At 46.6% G+C, this 8842-nt stretch overlaps 1 pseudogene; it reads right to left on the reverse strand.

Moving 5' to 3' along the window:
- Positions 1-282: 282 nt before the first annotated feature.
- LOC102766584 lies at positions 283-1725 on the reverse strand (annotated as a pseudogene).
- Positions 1726-8842: the final 7117 nt, after the last annotated feature.

An 8842-nucleotide genomic window follows, 5' to 3' on the forward strand; every position in this document is an offset into this window, starting at 1 on the left:
TCTGGAAGGAGAGAGCCAGGCTGGGCTGCTCCTTCAAGTGAGGAGACGGTGGCTGTGGCATCCATCGGACCCTGGATCTGCTAGGCAGGGCTCCTCTTCCAGCCAGGCTGGGCCCCTCCCAGCCACCTGGAATTAGAATAGAAAGGAAGGTTCCTAGCATGGCAGACCCACTGGATGTGGTCCAAGGGCCTTCTCCCCATGTCATCCCTACACAGGCCAGAAGTCAGGTCTTCCTCACTCCTCAAGGGGTCAGCAGGGCCTAAATGGACTTGACCTTCTGGCTCACACTGGCATGTCCAGGCCCACTTACTCAGGGTTTTCTGCTGTAGGAGTCCCTTCAAAGGTGCTGGGTGGAGAGCCCTACTCTGGTGGGTCCTGGTCCCAGTAATAGAGGTTGTCAAAGGCTGAGCTGAAGGCTGGAGGAGGGTGGAGCTGAGAGGCAGCCCTGCCTCAGGGTATCAAGTACTCAATGTTCTCCATGGCAACCCCAAAGGCAAAACATCTTTGACAACCCCATTCTTCCCAAGGGAGAGAGGCTTGGGAGAAAGGGTCTTGAGCCTTTCCAGAGTGGCACCTGCAGGTTGAGGAGGAGGCAGAGGGTGCTCTAGAGGTGAGGGGAGCTTTGGGTGAACTTTTAGCTGGTTCATGTATTCCAGCTGGGGCTGCACCTTTGGGGGCAACGTAGCCATAGATCTCAGGGAGTAGGGATACTGTGGGGTCTAAACTGTACTGCCGTGAGGGCTGGGGTCAGGTGGGGGAGGCTCAGCAGTTCCTGGGTTGCCTTCATTCCCAAGTCGCCGTTGAACACATCAGAGCCCACCGCTTCTGAGGATGCCAGGGGTACTGGGGGCTCCTCCTCGGAGGGCTCCAGCCCCAGCATCAGTTCACCACCGTCACTCCTGGTATTTGAGTGGTGATGCCCACGGTGGGCCATGCCCCCAGCACCCGGGGCAGGGATTGGGCTGAAGAAGCCTTGCTGGGGTACCAGGCATTCCTCAGCATCCACCAGTTTCCCCGTGTCATCATCCACCAGCAGTGATCAGTAGAAGGCGCTGTCAAAGGGGCTGGCAGGGCCCAAGTCCTCACTCTGGATGATCACGAAGTGCTGGGGGATCCCGGGCCATGTGGGAGGATCTGGCCACCAACTCCCAGAACCAAGGCCGATGTTCAGAGTTAATCATCCCACATTTGGCCATGATCCTGCAGACATTGATGCTGCAGATGGGGGCGGAGCAGCCCTTCCTCCTTCTCCAGCAGGTCATATTCCAGGCTGGGATCCCATCTTAAGGTTTGGTTCCCAAAGTCCTCGCCTCCTATATACATAGTTCCACACATCACTCTGGTTGGTGAACCATCGGCGGAGAACGGACTCTGGCGCCGTCCACTTTTGGGCACCTTGCCCCCATCTCAGCAGTGTCCAGCAGCCGAGCCAGCCCAAAGTCTGTGAATGTGATGTCGACATGGTTGGGACTCTTGACCAGTATATTCCGGGCAGCCGGCTCCCTGTGCTGCACGTCCTCCAAGTAGCTCATTCCCTTGGCAATCTGCACAGACCAGTTCAACAGGTCCTGGGAGCCCAGGCGCCCGCAGTGCTCTTGGACATGGTCTAGGAGGCAGCCACAGGGCATAAGCTGTGTCACCAGCTGCACAGTGGATGCCCAGGAGGTGTGACACAGATGGAGACCGCCCCCCCCCCCCAGCCATTTATGCTTCATCCAAGATCATAGGCAACTTTTTTTGAGTAGCTCGACTTGAAGCTTATCACATTAAGGCTAAAAACTTTAGTGTGGGTGTGGAGTGTCCATGATTCTCTGCATGGTACTGGTGAGAGGAGGCTTCCAGGACCTTTAGAGTGTGTGATGTAGGAATCAGGTGAAGAATATATGTGGGAAAGTGCTTTGTAGACCATGGAGGGAAGAATTGTGTGAGGACTTAGACACTTACAGCCAGAACACACGGCAAGAGTTAAAAATGGGCCTCTTGCAGGCTGGGGTCCTACTGTTTATTTATAGACATGCCTGGGGGAGTTAGAGAGGGGAGGGAACGCAAAGAATGTGTTTCTAGCAGGAGTGTGTGTGTGTGAGAGAGAGAGAGAGAGAGAGAGAGAGAGAGAGAGAGATGGGGGGAGGGAAGGGGGGAGTCTCCCAGGTTCAGCTTTTTCTGGGCTTCCCTTTACCACATACACCCTGCCTTCTCCCTTCTCCCACTCTACTCCCTTATCTCCCAGCTGTCTTAGTACTACCAGTTCAGTCTGGATACCCTGTCTGACCTTGAACTATCACTCAATCCTTCTGGGTATTGCCCTAGCCAGGGAAAGCTGAGTCCTGGCACAGGCTATGCTGAAAATAATTCACTATGAAAGCTGGGCTTGTTCTCTTCAAAGGGTGAAGCAGGCTAATGGGAAGGGATGAGCCAGTTCCCCCTCTCCACCTCACTCCCCCACAAGTCTTCTTTCTCTTGGAAACTACCTTTCCCCTTCCCGGGATGACCCCTGTTCTTAATGAAATGGGAGAAACAGAACGTCAAGTCTTGTTTCCTTTCCAAATGAAAAGAGGAGCACGCTGAAGCGCATTTTAAATGCTGGCTGGCAAGTGTGTGGTGGGCTGGGGGAGGGGAGGAGGCTGCCCTTTCTTTGCTACGTATCTGGGAACCTAGCCTACCCGTACTTTCTCCATGGAACTTGAAGGGCAACGTATCATTGTGGGAGAGGTACTGCATTTTCTCCAAATAGAAACCTCGCCTTTCTTGGGGTCTTCTTCATTTACAAGGTCAACTGTGTTCATTGAACATGTTAGTATTTAGAAGGCCAAAAATTGGGCAGGACCCACCAAAGAAGTTTTATTTAAGACCCCTGCTGAAATCCAGGGCATGTGACCAGGATAGCTGGAAAAGAAAAGGAAGGCTTTAAATATCGGGAACTGTAAGGAGTTGAATGAGTGGTGTGCTAAGGAATGACTTTTTGAGTAGAGACATGAATTGGTGGAATTTGGACAGACAGAGAGGAAAAGAGAGTGTTCTGGAAGGACAAAGAGCAAGTGCAAAGGCAGAAAGGGGTGTGGCTATGGTGTGGTGGGAAAGCAGAGTGATAACCACTCTTGGCCATGATGCTGGGGGCTGCAGTGAGGTCAGGTAGAAGTGAATAATGAGGATTGAGGAAAGTAGTCTTTTCTCTCTCTAGCTAATAGGGAGACAGAGTTAAGTTTGTCTATTTGAAAGAATGCAGTGAGAGCAGAGGGAAAATTTGGCCAGGATGGCTCAGGGAGAGAGAGATAAAAGGCAGAAGTTTAGGTGGGGTCATTATAGTCACCCAGGTGAGAAGGAATAGAAGCCTCGCCTGGGGTGGGCAGTGGGCCTTACTGAGTGAGGAGAGTAAGGCAGCCCTAGCCCTTCTGAGGAGCTGCTTTTGTGGGCTTTGCGTGCAGAGAGAGAAGAGATTCTTGGCTGGGCTAACTTGGGCATAGTTGTCCATTTATGAGAAGAGGTTTGCTGCTTACTTTTTTTTTTTAAGCAGTGAGGAGTGTCCAGTGCAGTCTCGGCAACAGGAGCATGGTAGGAAGGGGTGTCTGTTGCTCATTCAAGATCAGTGGGGATTGGAACCTGAGGAGCCACGTGACTCCCTAGGGAGCAGTCCTGGAACTTGTGGAAAGCTTATCTGATTCTTTTCATTTGCACTAAATCTGTTTTTACCGGAATCACATTAATAAAAATTATTATTGTTGAGACTATTACAGGTGTCCCTCCCTCCTCACCATTGCCCTCCTTCACCGAGTTCTTGCCCTGCCCCAGGCCTTCACCATCCTATTGTCTATGTCCACAGTTAGTGTACATATGCATATAAGATCTTTGGTTAATCTCTTCAAATGCCCCCTCCCCCATCTTTCCTCTGAGATTTATCAGTCTGTTCCATGTTTCCATGCCTCTGGTTCTATTTTATTCATTAGTTTATTTTGTTCATTAGATTCCTTGTTTGCTTAGTTTTTTTGTTTTTTTAGCTTAATACTTTTTTCTTCATGGGAAATCCAATCCTCATAACTCCAATTACTAACTCTTTCATTAGACAGGAGTCATATGTTGATCAACCATTTTGTTTCCAAGAACCTGTAACTGAACAATGATGACTTCTGAACAGTCAAATGATCAATGAAGAACTTGCACTAAAGTTTATTGTAAAGAGGCATCTTCCTTAGGGACTTTCTGATTCAAAGCCTGTTTCCTATTACTTTGCACACAATTCTAATTAAATTACCTTCTTGTTTCCTAGCCCACGGATCAATGGAGGATTAGAATGGGTTTGTGTATGTCAAAAAAGTGTGTGTGTTTGTAAATGTGTGTGTGTGGTAGGTCACACTGGCAATGGTGACATGAAGTAGTTAATAATCAGATAGAAAGAGATAAGATCAGATCATTCTATTTGAGTTATTAAGAGAAGGTTAAGTTATATTTAAAATATTCTGCTTAAGGAGACTGAGAAGGACATAACACTTTTCAGAAAGATTTCCATCCTTATGAGGGATAATAAATCCAAATGTCTTCAAGAGCCAGCAGGTAATGTAAATTAGTGAAATGGAGTGCATATATACAATGGAAGGTGTAGTGCAGTCAAAGACATGAAAATTCAATTCAAAAAACACTGTCAGTGCCAATTAAAACATATGCTAAGCTGAATTAGCCAGCAGGCTGACAATGTGCAATTTCTGATCTCGGTGCTTAAACAGTGCTGGAAGATTTGAAAAGTCCTGAATGAGGGAGAGTTTGCTTCCTACATGCAGGTAAATGAGTTGTTAGTCTACATATATGTAAGTTCAGGTGGCATGTCTAGCGATGGTGAAGTCGGTTTATTGATTTAGGCTGGCAGACCATCACAGGTTGTGATGGCCTTTAAGAGTTTTTCCTTTACACAGTTAACAAGAAGTTTATAAGTTTTAAGAAATATAAAACTGGCTGAATTGTGTGTAAGATCTCTAGCAGAATTGTAGGAAAACATTTCTAAATAATAAGATCAAAGAGATTGAGACCCAAGTGAAACTCAATGATGAAGACAGACCATTGAAGAAAAATAAAAAGACGGAAACAAAAAGAAGATCCAAATGTAGTTGGACTGTTGAATTAGAAGTACCTGATACAAATAATCAACGTGTAGGACTTGACATGTAAGAGCGTGAGTGAGATGGGAAGCAAATTGTAGCCCCGCAACCATCTCTTCTCACGGGCACCCCCTCCACCCCCCCGCCTCCCTTCCCTCTGGAATTGTAAGGAGTGGAATGAGTGGTGTGCCTGGAGCAGCGCCTGGTACCAGGTAGGAATTCAACACATTGTTGAATAAACGCCTCTTCTCCCATTTGTACAAAGAGGCCTTTTACCTTCTAAAAAAGGCAGGTCCCTATATCCTTTGCCTCTTTAATGATCACAGGAATGGACTTCTGACACAATTTGCTTATGTATGCCAAAATGATTTTGTCACTAATTACATGTGGGAATCGAGAATTTCCTCAGTTGGATTTAATGTATTATATTTGAAAACAAAATGAATTGCTGTTATAAAAAAGCAATATATGAATACATATATCAATATGTGAATAATTAAAACATGCCCATCTTTTCTAATAACAACTAAAGGCTGCTTAAAAAGTATGTTATACCATATGTAATGATTTTGTTCCCCTTAAGTGAAAATTATTTCCTATTGCAGTTTTTTTAATTGCCTTTGGGTAAGAGGAATGACATTGTCCTTGCTTTTCTGATGCTCCTTTCCCCCAACCCTAAGGAACAGTCAATTGTAATATATTAAGGACCTGGAAATACCAGCAGATACTGAAAGGCAGGAGGTCCAGAGGTAAAAATCAACAGAAGTGGATTTCATCCATGCTTACATGTTGGCATCACCCGAAAGCTTTATAAACACAGGTGCCCAGGCTTTTCCAAAAGAGAGTGTTAGTGAATTGGGTTGAGGCCCAGGCACCTGCATTGTTAAAGCTCTCCGAATGATTCTCTCGGACAGCCAAGGGTGGGAACCTCTGATCTACAGGAACCAGAGGTGGGCTGCAAAGGTTGTTAAGATGCCCCAAAGATAGGGGGCTAAAGTGCAAGAGAGAAAGACCAGAGCATCCAGAGAACAATTGATTGCTCTCCCATCAAGGCAGGGTCCAGAGAAGAGGCAACTTCCTATTGTCCCAGTCTTTATTGCCTTTGTTCTACTTCCCTGGCAAGAGAGAAAGCCCATGCATGTTGGATGCTAGAAGTAGCTGGAAAGTGCGAGTGGAGAATAGAAACAGTGGGGCAGAATCTGTATAATAAAGAGGTGATATGGTAATTTGTCCATTACGGTGTCCCAGTCATGACCAGTCTGTGGGCAGGGCCAGGGGCGGGGACTTCTGCCCCCAGTGCTAACATCAGGCTGCCTGCATGCATCCCCGTTCAGCACTGGTATGACACTGTGGTGGAGGGGGAGGCTGGGCTTGACAGGGGACCTAAGGCCATGCCAAAGACCACAGACTGTGCCCCCCTGCCAGGTGGGGCTTGATGGGGACCTCAGGCCATTACCTCCCTCCTCCCCCCCGCAGGGCTTGACAGGGGACCTAAGGCCATGCCCTCTGCCCCAGTTCTGGGCCAGGAGACCTCAGGCTATGCCTCCCCCTCCCCCCACCACTGCTCTGGGCCGGGAGACCTCAGACTGTGTTGTCCTCCCCCCCGCCCTCCACTCCGCGCCTGACGCCTTCTGCCTGGAGGGGCTTGATGGGGGTGGGGCCGGTGAGGTCTGGGACTACTGTGTTTTTGAAGCAGGTGAGGGTGGTGGGCGGCAACTTGACTCTAGGTCCTTCCGCGCCCCATACTCTGACAGGAGGGAGATTTTTAGATATATTTTACTAATTTTCTTTCATCTCTGACACTTCTATTATAGAGAAAGGGCAAGTAGCAATACTAAAGTATTTCTTCTCAGTAATTCTCTTTTAATGTGCATGAATTTCGTGCACTGGGCCACTAGTTTATTTATAACATGCAGTCAGCAAGGAAGGACAAACTCTGTGAAATGCCTCATTTGGCCAATTAAAGGCCCAGTTAGTGACTTCGGCTGCATTTAATCTGGTGTTATAACCGTGTACTGTAATCAATCTGATCCTATCTTATTCTGTCACCTCAAAACCTTTCTGTAATGAGTAGGATTTGAGTTAAATCAATTTTAAAATCTGCATATGGTTTGTACTGAGGATTTCCTAATGTTGGAGTAGATCTGGCATCCAAGCTGGGGACTAAACTTTGGGGGAGAGGCCAAGCTGAGAAAGATTCTGGAGAGGCATGAAAGGTGAAGGTGAAGGACTGGGGAAGAGAACTCTCCAGTCTCTTAGGTTGGATGAGGTGGCATTTACTGAGACAGATAAATGCTGGAGACCCATTGACTGACTAGGCTGAACAGGAGTTTGCCAACCATCTGCCTCAATTATCTGAGTTTACAGGGGAGAACAGTAAAGAGAAGGAGATTAAGACTCGCTGCAAAGCAAACACAGCTGAACTGGTTGCCCAGAGTCTATATGTGGCGAAGCTGAAAAACTATCCAGGTGCTTGTGGCCATTGTACTTTAAAATATATATATATTGCCCTGACCGGTTTGGCTCAGTGGATGGAGCATTGGCCTGCAGACTGAAGGGTCCCAGGTTCCATTCTGGTCAAGGGCATGTACCTTGGTTGCGGGCACATCCCCAGTGGGGAGTGTGTAGGAAGCAGCTGAATCGACGTTTCTCTCTCATCAATGTTTCTAGCTCTCTATTTCCCTCCTTCTCCCTTCCTCTCTGTAAAAAAGTCAATCAAATATATTAAAAAATATATATATATTTATTGATTTCAGAGAAGAAGGAAGAGGGAGATAAAGTTAGAAACACCAATGATGAGAGAGAATCATTGATTGGCTGCCTCCTGCATGCCCCACACTGGGGATGGAGCCTACAACCCGGGCACGTGCCCAGACTGGGAATTGAACCGCCATCTCCTGGTTCATAGCTCCATGCTCAACCACTGAGCCATGCCAGTGGGGCTGGCCATTGTACTTAAATGAGAATTACCTTCAACTAAAGACTCATTTGCTTGTCTCTCAACTTAGTTTAGTTAAATAAGAGAATGGAATCTTGTGGAGGATAGAGGAGGAGGGTAGGCCAACAGGAACAAGTAATAGGTACACTAGGACCTTTGATGTACACAAACTGGGTGAATTGCCTAGAGGAGTTATGAGATATTCAGAAAACTTCAGGAGAGCAGTGTGTTTATCAGAGGCCATTAGCACCAGAATTTAATTAATATTTATAGAGGATTTGTTGTGTACTAATAACATTTTATTCTCACAACAACCCTCTAAGGTGAAATTCAAATTATTCTTATGTTATAGGAAACTGAAGTTCAGAGAGGGTAAATCGCTTTTCAAAGGTCACACAGCTTGTCAGTGTGGAGGATTGGGGAAAGCCCACCAAGTCTAGTGCTCTTTCCATGGAGCCATGGTGTGTCTGGGCAGGATATGAATCCAAAAAGGACTCCAACCTGGGAAGTTGTTGTGTGTGTGTGTGTGTGTGTGTGTGTGTGTGTATGCAACTGCTCACTTGGATTTTTAGTAGCTCAATTTAGAACCCAAAAAGTCAATTTGTTCACCTATTTCTGTAGTAGAGAGTGGGCCTTGTTAATCTATAAATGTCACAGATCAACTTTTCTATGGCCACCCAGAGCTCAGCTAAGTTGGTTTGGTTTTACTGTGTCCTGTTCTTAAGTAAAGAAATAAAGAAAAACAAAATGCAATTAAAATAAACAATAAGTAAGAAGTTAATAATTGCAATTTTGTTAAATTCCTCCTGTTTCTCCCCGC

The sequence above is a fragment of the Myotis davidii genome, unplaced genomic scaffold (genome assembly GCF_000327345.1).
Source record: "Myotis davidii unplaced genomic scaffold, ASM32734v1 scaffold271, whole genome shotgun sequence".
In the NCBI taxonomy this organism is placed as follows: Eukaryota; Metazoa; Chordata; class Mammalia; order Chiroptera; family Vespertilionidae; genus Myotis; species Myotis davidii.